At 36.9% G+C, this 18,125-nt stretch overlaps 2 pseudogenes; both read right to left on the bottom strand.

Moving 5' to 3' along the window:
• Positions 1-933: 933 nt before the first annotated feature.
• On the bottom strand, positions 934-2,414 carry LOC117195644 (cytochrome b-like; annotated as a pseudogene).
• Positions 2,415-3,014: 600 nt separating this feature from the next.
• LOC117195623 (NADH-ubiquinone oxidoreductase chain 5-like) lies at positions 3,015-16,344 on the bottom strand (annotated as a pseudogene).
• Between the last annotated feature and the right edge of the window lie 1,781 nt (positions 16,345-18,125).

The following is an 18,125-nucleotide window of genomic DNA, read 5'->3' as shown; positions in this document are numbered from 1 at the left end:
CGCCACCAGGGAAGCCCAAGGTTAATCTGTTTTGATGGGTGTTTGTTTTAGATGGGAGAGGGGAGACTGGAATGCTATGTCTATTGTACGTGTATACATGTATAATATTGTTATATCCTGTAACCACTGACTGAATTACACACCATGAATTGTTGATGCTGGTAAATAATTTTCAACTGAAGTCCAGCTACAATTTGCTTGACTGTGTTAAGACCTTTTAAGGTCATAGCTGTGTCCAAGTATCCCCCCTAAAAATTAAAAAATACCAAATGCATGAAATCACAGTTATTTGTGAGCCTGGGCTGATTAGTCATTAGTCCATCGAGATGTCTTATTTAAGGGGAAAGAGTGGGCGATTTTAGGTGAGATGGCCCTGAAGTAAGAACCAAGTGTCTGATAAAGTTCATCAATAGAAGCCCCCACAAGTTATGGGCCCGGAGCGAGACGAGGGGTACCTGCCAAGCAGGTTGATGGTTTTACGTGACCTGGTGATTAAGCTCGTGGTCTAATGGACAGGATATGCATGTTGACTAGAATTGATTTGACTTAATGTACCATGTACGATTGATAATCTATATGTACTATGTAATACTAATAATATGTACATGCTTATGAGCATGGGGTAGATAGTGTAATGTACAATTATACATATAATGTAATATGTACATATAAGATGTATGTACTTATTAATGTGGTAATAGAAGTATGCGTGATGTACATAGTAGTTTGTGATAAAATGGGCTGTTTTGGTACTGATATAGTACTTAACAATTCTGTAAATGTCTTATAATTTCAGGGAAAAGTTTAAGTAGAATTTCAGCTTTGGGTGCTGGCAGCGAAGCTTAGGGCTTCTTCCTTGAGTCTTAGGGAGATGTGTTGTTCTCCTCTTCCAGTTTACAAGACCAGGGTAATATGATATACTACAAAGACTCTTCATTTCAGGAGATTGTTTTCAATGATGCTAGTTACTGGTATTAGTACTAGAATTAAAAGAAAGTATAAAATAGATGTGAGTTGGCCGACAATGATGAAGGAGTGTTCTACAGGTTGTCCTCCAATCCATGTTAGTGTTAGTAGGTCTGCCCCTAGCACTCAAAATATGAATTGGCTAAGGGGTTGGAATGCTATGCTTCATTGTACGGATGTGTGGAGTATTGGGATAAATGCTAGAATTAGGATTGAGAGTAATAGGGCTAAGACTCCTCCTAGTTTGTTGGGGATTGATCGTAGAATTGCATATGCAAATAGAAAATATCACTCTGGTTTAATATGCAGTGGTGTGTTGAGTGGCTTTGCTGAGGTGTAGTTGTCAGGGTCTCCTAGCAAGTCGGGTAAAAATAGGACTAGTATTAGTGAGGCTAGGATTAGTAGTAGAGTGCCTAGGATGTCTGATTGTGTGATAGGGGTGGAATGGCATTTTGTCTGTGTCAGATGGGATTCCTCTGGGGTTGTTTGATCCTGTTTCATGGAGAAATAGTAGGTGGACAGCTGCTAGCACTGTGATGATAAAGGGGAGGATAAAATTAAAAGCAAAGAATGGCTTGAGTGTTGCTTTGTCTACAGAAAAGCCACCGCAGATCCATTCGACAAGAGTGGTGCCAATATATGGGATTGCTGAGAGCAGGTTTGTAATGACTGTTGCCCCTCAGAATGACATTTGTCCTCATGGTAGTACATAGCCTATAAATGTAGTAGCTATAACTGAAAGTAGTAGAATAATTCCGATGTTTCATGTTTCTAGAAAGGCACAGGACTCATAATAAAGGCCATGTCCTACGTGAATGTAAAGGCAGATAAAGAATACGGAAGCTCCGTTTGCATGTATATATCGAATGATTCACCCGTAGTTAACATCTCGATAGATGTGTGCTACTGACAAGAAGGCAGTTGCTGTGTCTGGTGTGTAATGTATTCCTAGGAATAAGCCTGTTAGCATTTGCAGGATCAGGCAAATTCCTAGTAAGAGCCAAAATTTCATCATGATGAATTTTTTTAAATTTATTTATTTATTTTTGACTGTGCTGGGTCTTCGTTGCTGCGCGTGGGCTTTCTCTAGTTGTGGTGAGTGGGGCTACTCTTCATTGCGGTGCACGGGCTTCTCATTGCGGTGGCTTCTCTTGTTGCGGAGCACAGGCTCTAGGTGCACGGGCTCCAGTAGTTTTGGCACACAGGCTCAGTAGTTGTGGCCCACGGGCTCTAGAGCACAGGCTCAGTAGTTGTGGCCCACGGGCTTAGTTGCTCCGTGGCATGTGGAATCTTCCCGGACCAGGGATCGAACCCATGTCCCCTACATTGGCAGGCGGATTCTTAACCACTTGCACCACCAGGGAAGGCCCATGATGAAATGTTTGATGGGGTTGGGAGGTCAATAAATGCATTGTTATTAGTGGGTGTGTTTTGGGGATGTTGGTCATTGGTATTCTTATAGCTGAATGAGAGTGATGATTTCTCATGGAAATCATCCTGAGATCCATGTGAGAACGATGATGACATATTTTGTATTTATTTTAAGTGTTATTTTTGTGATCATTTTTGTGGGGGTTTCTTCAAAACCTTCACCTGTTTTTGGGGGCTCTGGGTTGATTGTGAGTGGCGGTGTTGGGTGTGGGATCGTGTTGAACTTTGGTGGTTCATTTTTAGGTCTGATAGTGTTTTTGATTCATTTGTGTGTGTGGGGGGGTGGATATTAGTTGTGTTTGGGTATATGATGGCTATAGCCACTGAGCAGTATCCTGAGGTTTGGGTTTCTAATAAGACTGTCTTGGGGGCGTTTCTTTCAGGGTTGACAATAGAGTTTTTGATGGTATTATATATTTTAAAGCGTGAGGAGGTGGAAGTTGTGTTTAAGTTCAATGGGTTGGGGGACTGAGTTCTTTATGATGCTGGTGACTAGCTCTTTTAGTGAGGAGGCTATGGCCTTTGTATAGTTACAAAGGCATTGTATAGTTATGGTACCTGGTTGGTGATTGTTACCGGCTGGTCGCTGCTTATTGGTGTCGTGGTTGTTATGGAGATTACTCATGATAATGAAATAGAAGCACGCTAAGGGTGAGAGTGATAAGGAATGATAGGAAGTATAGTTTGATAAGGCCTGTTGGGCTTGAGATTGGAGATGGAGAACTTTAGTTGAAGAAGGGATATGGTTTTTGGTAAAATGTTTTCTAGTCAGATTAAGCCCAAAAGAGAGCATGCTGGTTTTTGGCTTATTGATAGGTTTAGGTAAGGAGGTAGATGATGCATGATGGTGGGGAAATATCCTAAGAGACTAGAGAATTTAAGGGCATTTGAGGGGTGGATAAGTTTTACGTTTTGTGTGTCAAGGTTAATTTTGAGTGCCAATGTGAAGCCTCGGATGGTTACTGCAAGGGCAGTTAGCAGTTAGTGCTAGATGTAAGGGTATGGTTAGTAGGGGGACTGGCTGGGGGGATGTTGTTGGAGATAATGAATCCAGCAGACACTTCCAATTAGTAGGCGTTTGATGGAGTTAATTGAGAGGGGGTTGTTTTCACTGATAGAGGTTAGCGGGGGAGAAGCCAGGTTGTCCTAATAGAGCGAAGATAATGTGGGTACTATAGGCAGCTGTGAGGGAGGCCGCAATTAGACTCATTAACAGGGCTCAAGCGTTGGTATAAGATGTGTTAGCAGCTCCAATGATCAAGTCTTTAGAAGCCGGTGAGGAAAGGCATTCCTGTCAACGCCAAACACCCGATACTAAGGGCTGTTGTGGTGAAGGGTAAAGCCTTGAAAAGGCCTCCTGTGTTTCGAATATCTGGTTCGTCGTTCAGGCTGTGACTAATGGATCCAGAGCCTAAGAATAGCATGGCCTTAAAAAAAAAAACATGTGTGCAGATGTGTAAGAATGCTACATAGGGTTGGTTGATTCCAATTGTTACCATTATTCAGCCTAATTGGCTTGAAGTGGAGAAAGCGATAATTTTTTTAATGTCATTTTGGGTGAGAGTGCATATAGCTGTGAATAGGGTGGTGAGGGCTCCTAAGCACAGCGCTATTGCTGGAATAAGTTTGTTGTTTTCTCTTAAAGGGTAAAATCGAATAAGTAGGAAGACTCCTGCCACAACTATTGTGCTTGAGTGGAGCAGGGCTGATACAGGGGTGAGGCCCTCTATTGCTGAGGGGAATCAAGCGTGTAGTCCAAATTGGGCTGATTTTCCGGCTGCAGCTAGTACAAGTCCTATAAGGGGGAGGTTTGAGGGATTTAGGTCGAGTATAAAAATTTGTTGCAGGTCTCCTGTGTTTGAGTTAAACAGGAATCATGCTATTGATATAATGAACCCGATATCCCCAATGAGGTTATATAGGATTGCTTGGAGGGCAGCTGTGTTTGCGTCTGCTCACCCAATCACCACCCAATAAGCAGGAAGGATATAATTCCAACCCCCTCCCATCCAATAAATAGTTGGAAGAGGTTATTGACAGTAAGAAGGATTAGCATGGTAATGAGGAAGTAGAGTAGGTGCTTGAAGAACCGGTTAATGTAAGGGTCTAAGTGTAGGTACCATATTGAGAACTCCATAATGGACCACGTAACAGATAATGCTACTGGTGTGAATATTATTGAGAAGTTATCTATTTTGAAGCTAAATGTTAATTTAAGGGTTTGGACAGTGATTCAATGTCAGTTTGAAATAACTATTTCTTGGCCTGTGTGGAGGAATACTATTGTTGGAACTAGGCTGGTAATAAAAGCATATGAGACAATATTTTTTTTTTTTTTTACAAATGATGGATATTTCTCACTTTTGTAGAAATCTGTGTCAGTTATTATAATTGGAATGATTAGTATAAGTAGTGTGACCAGAGCAAAAAAGGAAAATAGGTTTATTACTTTTCCTTGGAGTTCCACCAATTTTTTGGCTCCTAAGACCAATGGATAGCTACTATCCTTTAAAAGCCTGAAAAAGCCATACTGTTAGGCATAAGGACATGAATTAGCAGTTCTTGCAATACTTTCTCAGTAAATAAGAAGTCTCAGTCTTCTGTTACTAGATTCACAATCTATTGTGTTTTTTAAACTGTATTTACAAAACAGGGGGCCTAGGATGATTTTGGGATTTAGTGACAAGAGTAGGAAGGGTAGAGTGGGGAGGTCTCTAAGGGCGTTTTCTCATGTAAAAAAGGGTGTAATGTTATTACTATGGGGTGTGTATTTACCATGTTGTGCCATAATTAGTATACATATAGAATATAGGGCTGTAATTACAATGTCAGTTCTTATTAAGATAATGGTAAAATTTGATCATGAGAAGGTTGATATAACTACAAACAGTTCTCCGATTAGATTAATAGCTGGGGGTGGGGCTAAGTTTGCCAGGCGCGCCAGTAGCCCTCGAGTGGCTGTTAGTGGGAGGAGGGTTTGTAGGCCTCGGGCTAAGACTATAGTTGGGCTGTGGACTCGCTCACAGTTTGAGTTTGCTAGGCAAACTCAAATAATATAGTTTTATATATAATAACATAGATGATGTGAGGCCGTGGGCGATTATTAAAGCGGTGGCTCCTATGTAACTTCAAGGAGTCTGGATGAGAATAGCTGCAGTAACAAGTGCTATGTGGCTGACGGAAGAATATGTGATAAGTGATTTTAGGGCTGTTAGGCGCAGAGAGATTGAACTGGTTATGCTTATCCCTCATAAAGAGAGCATAAGAAAAGCATATGCTATGAACTCTGTCAGGGGGTTGAGTATTGCTGTAATTTGTAGCACGCCGTAGCCCCCGAGTTTTAGTCATACGGCTGCAGGGACTATAGAGCCTGCGATGGGGGCTTCTACGTGTGCTTTGGGTAGTCAAAGGTGGAGGCCATAAAGGGGTATTTTTACCATAAAGGCCATTATGCAGGCTAGTCACATAAAGACATTGGATCAGGAGTTGGGTAATGCTTGGATTCAATATTGGACTACTAGGAAATTCAGAGAACCTTGGTGTTTTGCATATATGCTAATGCCACTAACAGCGGAAGTGATCCATTTAGTGTATAGAACAGAAAATAGAGCCCTGCATTGAGGCTTTCTGTTTGGTTACCTCATCAAGTAATGATGATGCGTGTAGGAACTAGTGTGTCCTCGAATATAATGTAAAATAGAATTAGTTTTGTGGTGGTAAATGTTATGATTAAAAATATTTGAAATATGATTAGTATAGTGATGTATAGTTTTTTTTCAGGTCAGCGATTCTTTGAGCAGGTGAGATTGACTGACTATTAATATCAGAGGTAGGAGTCATATTATCAAGATCAGTAGTGGTGCAGATTAGGGAGTTGGAAAAGAACATTAATGAGAAATTAAGGCTATTATCATTAAACTGGTTAAGAAGAAGGCTTGTGAGGCTAATTAGCAGGCTATGGGTTGTAACGTTAATTCAAATTATATTATTTTTTGATAATCAAGTCAGGGGTATTAGTATAATCGTAGGGATAATACATCTTAGCATTGGAGTAAGTTAAGGTTTTGTACGTAGTTGGTGCCTATAATTTCTCCTTCCAACAGGACTACCATCACTTCTTGCCAGGACTATGGCCTCCTGACTGGTCTTCCCAATTCTACTCTTGCTTCTCTCAAGTGAACTCTTCGTGTACAGCTACGGTGAGCTTTATTTTTCTAACTTTTTATTAAAGTATACCATACATGCACAAAAGTTCACATATTATGTGTGCCATTTCATAAATTTTCATAAACCAAAAACACCCACATAGTCATTACCAAGTCAAGAAAGAGAACATTCCTGGCCCACGGGAGCTTGCCCTGTTCTCTCTCCCAGTCACCAGCCAGCCGCCGCCAAGAGCAAATACTTTTGTGACATCCACCAGCATATATAGTTTTGTCTGTTTGTGCTTTATATAAATGGATTCTTGGAGAAGCATTCTTTGTTCACTGGGAATTTTTCCTTTTTTCACTGAGAATTATGATTGTAAAATTAATCCATGTTGTGTGTAGTTGTTGTATAGTCTATTATTGTGTGAATATACTAATATACACATATTAACCTATAAATACCCATTTATGTGGTGGGCATTTGGTTAGTTTCCAATTTAGGTCTATCACACAATTGTGCTGCCATCAACATTTCTGTTGATAACTTTTCATGAACATGTGTATGCCTTGCTATTGCATAAGTACCTAAAAGTGAACTAGATAATGCATTTGTTCAGTTTTACTATATACTTCCAAATAATTTACCAAACTTTTGTACCAATTTACACTAACAAACAGTATATAAATGAGAGCTACAGTTGCTTCAAGTGTTTGTCAGCACTGTATATGGTCAGTCTTTTTTTTAAACCTTTTTCAAAATTCTTGTGGATGCGGAGTTGAATCTCATTGTGATTTAAATTTGCATTTCCCTGAAAACTAATGAAGTTGAGCACATTTTAATATGGTTATTGGATGCCTGAATATCTTATTTTGTGAACTTCTCATTTTTCTATTGGGTTGACTGACTTTCCTTATTGATTTGGAGGAGTTCTTTATGAGTATATGCATTCTTTGTCAGACATATGTATTGCAAATATCTGCTCCCATTCTGTGCCTTTTCAATCTCTTAATGGTGACTTTCTAGAAACAAAATTTCTAAATTTTAATATAGTCCAATGTACCATTTTTTAAAATTTATGGTAAATATTTTCTGTTTTTTAAAAGAAATATTGGGCCTACTCCAAAGTCACATTTTTCTTTTTCCTCTAAATGCTTTGTTGTTTTACCTATTACACTTAGATCTATCTAAGAATTGATTTTTATGTTTGGTGTGAGGAAGGGATCAAGATAAATTTGTTTTACATATGGATATCAAATTATTCAACACCATTTGTTGAAAAGACAGACTTTACGCCACTGCATTGAAATGTTACCTTTTTCGTAAATCAGATCAGCCTATATGTGGGGGTCATTTCTATAGTCAGCTTGTCTGTCTTGGATCCAATATTGCATTGTCTTAATCACCATGCTTTATAATAAATCTGATTCTTGATATTTGGTACTATTCATATTCCATCTGTTAATCCTTCTTCAGTATTGCAGGACTATTTTTGTACCTTTGCATTCTATTTAAATTTTAGAATCAATCAATTTCTTTAGGAAAAACTGGAATTTTTATGGGGATTGCACCGAATGTATTAAGTAGTTTTTGGAAAAGTAGTATTGAATCTTTCACTACAAGAATATGGTATAATCTTTCATGTATTTACTTATACTTTAATTTTTCTCAGCAATGTTTTGCCATGTTAACTAAAGATGTCTTGCACATCCTTTGCTGGATTTATTCCTCAATATTTGATTTTGTAAACTGAAGTATAGTTGACTTACAATATTATATTAGTTTCAGGTAAACAACATAGTAATTTGGTATTTTTATAGATTATACTTTATAGAAAGCCATTTTAAAATATTGACTATATTTCCTACACTGTACATTACATCCTTGTAACTTATTTATTTTATTACCTAGTAGTTTGTATCTCCTAATCCCCTTCACCTATTTTGCCCCTCTCCCCTCTGGTAACCACAAGTAACCGTAAGTTTTTTCTCTGTATCTGTGAGTCTGTTTCTGTTTTGTTACATTTGTTCCTTTGTTTTACTTTTTAGATTCCACATAGAAGTGAAAACATACAGTATTTGTCTTTCTCTGCCTGACTTATTTCACTAAGCATAATACCCCCCAGGCCCATCCATGTTGTTGCATATGGCAAAATTTTATTCTTTTTTTATGGGAGATTAATGTTCCACTATATTTATATATGCCACATCTTTTTTATCCATTCATCTGTTGTGGACAGTTAGGTTGCTTCCATATCTTGGCTATTATAAATATTGCTGCTATGAATATTGGGATGCATATATCTTTTCAAATTAGTGTTTTCATTTTCTTCAGATAAATACCCAGGAGTGGAATTTAAATCGTATAGTAGTTCTATTTTTAATTTTTTGAGAAACCCCCATAGTGTTTTCCATAGTGGCTGCACCAATTTACATTTCCACCAACAGTTCATGACGGTCCCCTTTTCTCCACAACTGTTGTTATTTCTTGGTTTTTCTGATGATTTCTGACAGGTGTGAGATGATATCTCATTGTGGTCCTGACTTGCATTTCCCTGGTGATCAGTGATGTTGAGTTTCTTTTCCTGTGCCTGTTGGCCATCCACATGTCTTCTTTGGAAAAATGCCTATTCAGTTCCTCTGCCCATTTTTAAATCAGTATTTTTAGAGCTGTATGAGTTCTTTATATATTTTGGATATTAACCCCTTACCAGACATATCATTTGCAATCAGTAGGTTGCCTTTTCATTTTGTTGATAGTTTCCTTTGCTGTACAAATGGTGTTAAGTTTGATTAGGTCTCATTTGTTTATTATTGCTTTTGTTTCCCTTGCCTGAAGAGAGATCCAAAAAAAATATTGCTAAGACCATCATCAAAGAGCATACTGACTAAGTTTTCTTCTAGGAGTTTTATGGTTTTATGGTTTCAGTTCTTTCATTTATGTCTTTAATCCATTTTTAGTTTATTTTTGTATATAGTGTGAGAATATTTTCTAGTTTCAGTCTTTTACATGCAGCTGTCCAGTTTTCCCAACACTGCTTATTGAAGAGACTGTCCTTTCCCCATTATATATTCTTGCCTCTTTTGCCATAGATTAATTGACTGTATATGCATGGGTTTATTTCTGGGCTTTCCATTCTGTTTCATTGATCCATGTGTCTGTTTTTGTGCCAGTACCATACTGTAGCATTGTAGTATAGTTTGAAATCAGGGAGCATGATAGCTCTGGCTTTGTTCTTCTTTCTCAAGAAGATGTTTTGGCTGTTTGGGGTCATTTGTGGTTCCACATGTAGTATAGGATTATTTATTCTAGTTCTGTGAAAAATGTCATGGGTATTTTGATAAGGATTGCATTAAATCTATTGATTGCTTTGGGTTGTATGGACATTTTAACAACATTAATTCTTCCAATCCATAAACACAGATATCTTTGCATTTAATGGTATCAGCTTCAGTTTTCTTCATCAGTGTCTTATAGTTTTCAGAATACAGGTTTCCACCTCCTTGGTTAAATTTGTTCCCAGGTATTTTATTTTATATTTTTGGATTTGATTATAAGTGAGATTGTTTAACTAGTATTGGAAGTCCTAGGCTATTAGAACTAATACATAAATTCAATAAATTTGCAGGGTACAATATTAATATACAGAAATTTGTTGCACTTCTGTACACTAACAGTTAACTCAGAGAAATCAAGAAATATTTGATTTTTTAGTGTTGTCATTCCTGGTTTCTTTTTATAGTTTCCTTTTCTTTGTGGTTGGCATATAGAAATACAATTGAGTTTTTATATTGACTTATATCCTGTAACCTTGATAAATTCATTTGTTCTAATATTGTGTCTGTATATTCTTTTGAATTTCTCAAGTACTCTGTCATCTGTGAATAGTTACATATGCATTTCTTGCTTTCCAAAATAATACCTGTTGTTTTATTTTTTTGCCTTATTGCACTATGATCTTCAGTATAATGTTAAGTAGAAGTGGTGGTAGTGGGTATTCTTGTCTCATTCCTGACCTCAGGAAAAAATTTTTTACGGTCACCACTGATTATGTTGCTGAAGATTTTTATGGATAGTTTTAGTAAATTAAGGATATTTTTCTATTGCAAGTTTATTAAAAGTTTTATCATGAATGGGTGGTAAATTGTCAAATGTGTTTTCTGAATCAATCAAGATATTCAGTTTTTTTCCTTATTGTGTACATTTGATTAACATACATTGCTTGGTTTTTATAATTTTAGTGACCTTTATATACTTTAAGTAAACCCCACTTGGTCATGATATCTTATCCTTTTAATACTGCTAGGACTTCCCTGGTGGTCCAGTGGTTAAGACTGTGCTTCCACTGAAGGGGGCACAGGTTTGATCCCTGGTTGGGGAAGTTTCGCATGCTGTGCAGTGTGGCCAAAAAAATATATATATATATACTGCTAGATTCTGTTGGTAATAATTAAAGGCTTTTATGAGATAGAGTGGTCAGTAATTTGCCTTTATTAAGATATCTTTTCTAAATTCTTGAATTACAGTTATGCTGGTCTCATAAGATAGTTAAAAATTGTTCATTTTTTTCTGTTCAATGGAAGAGTTTGTGACATTGTTATTGTGTGATATTCTGTGATATTACTTTCTAATATATGTGGAAGAATTCATCAGGAAAGCCACTTGGGCCTGGAGTTTTCTTTACGGGAAGTATTTTTAAACAATATATTCAAGTCTTTAATAGAACCATTCAGATTTCCTACTTCTTTTTGTCACCTACAGTAACTTGAAATTTAACAATTTTGTTTAAACTATTAAATAATCAATATGAAGTATTTGTAATACTTATAATTGTGGGATATAGATGAGGGAGTTTTTAAACATAAAACTATAATTATGTTATTTCTCTGCTTAAACATTTCAGTGATATTTCTGGCTCTTAGTTAAAGATCACACTGTTATCTTGTCCGAAAGGCTATGCTTAATACCGCCCTAATTCCTTTGTTGGTCTTTTCTGGTGCTACTCTCTTGCCTCTACTCATGGATTTCTAGTCAAAATGAGCATTTGTCAGTTTTTTAAACATTACATTCTTCATCTTTTCATGTTGTCCTGGAACATGCTTTTTTTCCTACCAGCATGTTTTTTCTTATGCCACTCCCTTTATGTAGTCAACACTCATAGTTATCTTTCAGGGTTCATCTCAAGCATCACTTTCTCAAATATATATTCTTAACACTCATGTAGTTCCCTCTCCCAGTGAATCAGAAAATCTGGTGATGGTTTCTAGAATTTGCACTTTTAAGAGTTCCTCAGGTACTTCTTCTGTATTCTGAAGTTTGAGGGTCTCTGGTTTAGTACTTGGATCGGGAAAAGCATATCCACATAAAAGTGTCTGGTTACCAATATTGGACATGGAGCAAAATAAGGTACCATTTGGAGGGTAAAGAAACATCTTGTACATGCTTTCTGGGCTTTCTGTTCATCCTTTGAGTGATTCCTTTTATCCTTTGCTAATGAACACTGGGTCATAAGGAGCCTAGTATGAGGGACAGCAACGTGTACAACCCGTGTAGGGTCTCTGAGAGGTATATATTGTGCCAGAAAGAGCACGACCTTTAGATTAACGAGAAAAACTCAGCACTAGTAAGCCCTACTCTGCCAGTCTTACAGGGTCATTGTTAGAATCAAATGAAAGAAAATGTGAACAAGCTTTGTAAACTACGAATGGGAAGGTCAACCACAGATGAATAAACAATAAAAATCTAACTTCTCTTGAAGCCATTAGAGAGCTGAGATTGCAGAACAGTCAAATTGCCTGTAATCTAAGGAAAGACAGACACCTTCAAGAAGACCAAGTGAGGACCAGCCTCAGAAACAGAGAAATCAGCTGAATTTATAGGCTCTTCTCCATGGTCCCAATAAGATACTAATAACAAAGATTGGGGGCAGAGTGAGAGTCAAGGGGTCTCCCTTCGGGTGTGCGTCTAGAGAGGTGAAGCAGCCTCTGTAGGAAAGGCTTGAAGGCCTCACTGGGTCCTTCTTACCTACCTGCCTCCCCAGGGGCAAAGTTGCCAATGGGCTCAGTTTAGATCAGCTCACCTCCTGCTGGCTGGGCTCTGTGGCCAGGGGGTGATTAACTTTAACATTGTATCTGTGATATAATAAAGTATATTTGACCTTTGTCCCTGGTTTCTGGCACAGAGCTACAAAAATAATTGCAATCTCCTGTGTGCTCTTTCTTTGTTTCTCTCTCTCCCCCTATCATGTGTACACATAGTGAGAAGGTGGCCAGAAAGAGCTCTTAATAGTAACCAAATCAGCTGGCACATTTATCTCTGACTTTCCAGCCTCTAGAACTGTGAGAAGATATTTTTTTTTCTTTCAGCCATTCAGTCTATGGTTTTTGTTAGAGCAGCCCTAGGAGACTAGGAGACCTGGGGACCGCACTTGCATCTGGTGTCTGAAGTAGGAACAGTCTTGTGAAGGACTATGCCCTCAATTTGTGGAGGTCTGCCTTTATAACTTTTAAACTGCTTTCAGTTCCATTGTCTGCATCCTCAGCTATATCCCTAGCACCTAGAACAAAACTGACACATCATAGATGCTCGATAAATACTCGTGGACTCAATGAATGAATGAACCAATAGCCTTCTTTTCAGAAAACTGATGTGTAAGTGCCATCAGAGTTTAAAAAAATATTTTTCCTAGAAATTTTTCTAGTATTACATACTTGCTAGTTAGACTTAATCCCGATATAATACGGGGTCTTCTCAGTTCGTTACATGTCAGTAGGACTGCCTCAAATCCCCCAATTTCACAGTTTGGCAAAGCTCTAAAATCTTCTTCCTTCTAAAACATTGTGCTAATTTATATTAACTATATTTATATAGTTTATATAAGGTTCCCCTCAATTTCCATCCCTTTTTCAATATGCATGCCTTCTGTTGTATCTCATCCTGCCCCTTACGTAACACTTATTCCCATTTATCAGTACACTGCCCCCCCCATACCAAGCATTTTGTAAACTTAATAACTTTACCATAGATTTGGGGGTAGAGGTCAGAGAGCGTCACAAGACACAGCAGGTCATCCTTTTCCTTGTGCTGTTCCTCTCCATCCTCCCGCCTCTGACTTCCTGATACCAGGTCGGGCCCATACCCCAGAGACTCGTTTACCCAAGTGGCCTAATCAAGGCATTTTCCAAACAAAGGCAGCTTGATCCCTAAGTCTCCTTTTCCTACCAGCTTTGAGAACTCAATTTTCTCCCTCATTACATTCTCCGGTGAGCAGCACAGTTAGAGCTCCTTGTGAATTTATTTCCTAAATTCTCTCCTTGAACCTTAGGTGGGGAAAAGAAAAGGAGCACAGTGACAGACAGGTCCACTCCCTTGGCCCAGCCTCTCTCCTTTCTTTCTAATCTAGAGCTCTTCTTTGAGGCCGCAGAAGTGTATTGCTTGCAGAATTTTCCCTGGTGTTGACTAACTTCCTTTTGGGGGCGTTAATTACCCCAGGCTCCTCCTCTGCGTTCAAGCCCGGCAGCAACTCCCCTCACTGCAACAGCAAAGTGCCGGGTCGGCCACGAGGGCGGCCGGTAATTGTACAGGTGTGTTTGATTCGAACAAGAGAGGCTTGAGATTGTTCAGGGTCCCTTTTAGGTTTAAGCAGAAATTTCAGTGCACTATAAGAAAGAACACAGTTAAAAAGTAGGAAAAAAATTTACAAATTGAGTATCTTCAATATGGACGGGAGGGAACGCCTATGTATTTTTAAGAAACGTTTTCTCTGAAAAAAATTGTCCCAAACCTTTTTTCTTTTTAAGTAGAATGGACAAAGAATCAGAAATCATGACATGATTCTCTGACAGATTTCATCTGAAGCATGGCAGCTAAGCCCTCTACAGATACTCACTGCAAACCAGTGGCAGAATTTCGTGATACTTGTTTTAATGAAAAAGGAAATCAGATTGCCGAAAGCAATTCTTCTCTGGACTAAAAAAAAATATTCAAGGGAAAGTGATCTTTCCAAAGCTATAGTCACCAGAGAATTCCCCTTTTTACAGATTCTAAGCATTGAAATCTTGGAGAATCTAAACACTGAAAGAATAGGCTGCCCATGATCTGAGTTTTGGGTCCACAAAAATGGTAAAATAGTAAATATTTGCACAAAGACACTGAAGAATAGTTTACCAGTTACTTCAGAGATCTTCCTGTACCTCGCTGTTATTGACAAATGTAAGAACTGCTTTCTTCAGTGTGGACAATGTAAGGTGTGTGTGTGTGTGTGTGCGTACTGCTCTCATTAGACTAGAGGCAGATAGTAAACAAATAATCACAGGAACAGGTATGCTTGAAATAAGAGCTATGTAGCAAACTTCAAGTATAAATTCTTATTTACATAGGTTTTCAGACTATAAATTTTTGGACAATGAGAAGTCTATTATAATATGAAATATGTAGAAGAATATTTTTGTAAACATGCACACAAATATGCCCCCCAAATATTCTATTTTTCTATATTGAAGGAAGATAATGAAGATCAATTATATATTAAAGCTTTAGACTATTTAATTTTCACCAGGGAGGAAATAATGTTTAAAAATGCTTTTACGTTAGGGAAATTTTATATTTCCCTAAGGTTTGATTTGCTTTTTCTCTTCCAAATTGAGAACTCTATAAAAAGTTAGATTTCCCTTTTTGTAATAATTTTGAAGAAACTCAGAGTCAAATTTAAAATTATGTCGAATACCATGGCTGGCATTTGTGTGCTCATTTTCCTTTGTTCTGGTGTTCTATTTCTATTGCATTATTACTTGTGTTTATCTTTTATTATAAGCCATTTAAGAAAACTTTATAAGAAAATAATTGGGATACATAAATAACTTTGAATAACTGAAAAAAAATCTGTAATTATGTGAACATATATCTATATAGATGTTAAAAAATGAAATTTCAATAATCCATAGATTCCTTAAGCACCTATTTTGGAAATTACCCTTTGAATACAAAAATTATTAATAAAAGAAAATCTATGATAGCCATCCATTCCTTCTGTTTATCATATACTCCAGGATATAAGCATTTAAACTAGCAAAATGTATTATTTTTTTCTGCAATATGTTAATGTTTCTGAAAATCGTACATGATTTTTACAAAACACTTTTTCATATATTGTACCTTGTGAATATACTTCTCACTTGTCCGTAAATTTATCATCTGAGAACCTACATAAACAAGAATATATACTTGAGGTTTCCTACATAGCTCTTACTGTAGTCATACTTATCCTGTGGTTATTTGTTTAATATCTGCTTCTATTCTAATGAGGGCAGGAACTGTATTTATCTTTTCATCAGTTTCCACATTCCTCTAGAGCAGTGGCCAGTAGACATTTTTTTTTGTATAGGGCCAGATAATAAATATTTTAGCTTTGCTGACCATAAGACCTCTTACAACAAGTCAGTTCTGATGTCCTAGTGTGAAAATAGCCATAGACAATAAGTAAATGAATGGTTGTGACTGATCTCCAATAAAATTTGATGTACAAACACTAGTGGCAGGCCATAGTTACCCTCCTTACCCCTGCTGTAGAGTTAATAGACAAGCAATATTTTTGCAGCTGAATGAATGGGAATCTTAAATTCAATGTAAGATCTGGAGAAAGGACAGATTCCATATTTAACAGCATTAATGGTGGAACAGTTGTTTGTTCCTTTTTTTTAAAATCATGTATTACTCCTGAGTTGAAAATGATATTAAATATTCTAAAAGAAATCAGGACCAAAGTTAACACGCTCACCGTTGGTCAACTCTGAATGGTAACATAGTCTAAAGAAATATTATTTTGATTGTTTGCAGTATAATTTCAGTGGTTTGTCATTATGTTTTTCCCTAAAAAGAGATAATTAGAATAATAGCCCAGTAACAAATATAAGGTATATGCATATTGATGTATGTGACAACTATCATCACATCAAGAAATAACTATAGTTGAATGAGTTTAAACAGTGAGAGCTTCTCGACCTACTTGTCTATTGAGCTGTGTTTTTCAAGGGAAAAAAATGGATTAGCCTGGAAACAAAGGAGAGGACGTCTCAGACAAAGCTTAGTGGATAATGGATACATGGTAGGGCAAGCCTTAATTCCCCACTCAACTGTGCTAACTTAGGCCTCCCCTAAATAAAGAAATATTAGATGAATGCCTCCAAGTCATTTAGCTCTGAAAAGTAAGGCTAATTTTTCCTCAGACACAGCTTTCCAGTATTTTGCCTAAAAGTAGTTTCTACTGCTTCTCCCACAGACTATAACATGCTATTGATTTTTGTAAGCTTTGTAATTTTTATTTTTTCTGTCTACCATCTCTTTCATGCTCTGCTTTAGAACTTATCTCACTGGCTGGGCATACTGCTGGTGGACATTTAATCTGAACTTTAGCCATTTTCCATCTGGGTCTCGAAGAGAAGAATTTTTTATTTCTGTTCATTTATTTACTGGAAAAAAATGAAACACATTGCAGAAAGAATTAACCCAAATTATGTGGAGTTAGCAAAATAGATCTTAATAGGTACCTACCATGTTGCTGGTTTAATATGCTTTATGGTCTGTGTGCTCAGATTGGTTTCTTTGCACATTAGCTTGTAGAACTTACAAAGTGAAGAAAAGTAAGATTTTTGAGACTAAAACAACAATTTAAGTGAAATTTTATAGAATTAGGAGATAATTGTACCAAGCTGTCAGAAGAAAATCAGAAAATGAACTTCAGTGTTGGGGTGGGAAGCATCACTGAAAAGAATCACCTAAAACTTTTACATATAAAAGAAAACAGATTGGGAAATACCTTTGCAGATAATACAAGAGTGAATGCATGTATCATATTCTATGAAGGGCCCTCTATAAAGAGAACGTAGTAAGCAACCAATATGTAAATGAAGAAAAGAAATAAATGAACAGAAAATGTACAAAAGACAAGTAGAACTTGGTAGCAAATATAAGGACACATTTCAACACTTGTAAACAAAGACTGCCATGTAGCAACATTTTGGTCAAATTCATTAATCCGTTTTAGGAGCACTCCCCAATGTTGGTAAAGATGCAATGAAGCTGGTTGGGACTAAACATGGGTGGCATGAAACCTTTTTAAGAAGCAATAAGATAGTTGGTCATATTTGCCAAGAAGAGAAAAAAATGTTAACACTTGGGATAAGTCATCCCTCTTCAGGGCAATCATGCTGGAGAAATAATCTAAATGGAGAAAGGTACCTATCTAAACATTTTCATAGCATTTTAAAAATAATAAAACTATAAAAACCTAACTACTAGTAATGATGGCACATGCAGACAATTAAAATAGCAATTGTGAACACCATATACTGCAAGGAAAATGCTTCTATAGTATTAAATAAAAATCTGAATACAAAATTATATGTACATAATTACACACACATGTGTGTGTAATTATGTACATAAACAGTGTTATATATAGAACAAAGATATGTAGTAGAAGTGGGAATATGGCTGTTTTAAAAATTTTTAATTCTGTTTAATGATAGAAAATGCAATTAAACATTTGAACTTAATACTACAAATGTAGTAATCTTCAATATAAT

The sequence above is a fragment of the Orcinus orca genome, chromosome 21 (assembly GCF_937001465.1).
Source record: "Orcinus orca chromosome 21, mOrcOrc1.1, whole genome shotgun sequence".
NCBI classification, from domain to species: Eukaryota; Metazoa; Chordata; class Mammalia; order Artiodactyla; family Delphinidae; genus Orcinus; species Orcinus orca.
This window is presented reverse-complemented; position numbering and strand designations above follow the sequence as displayed.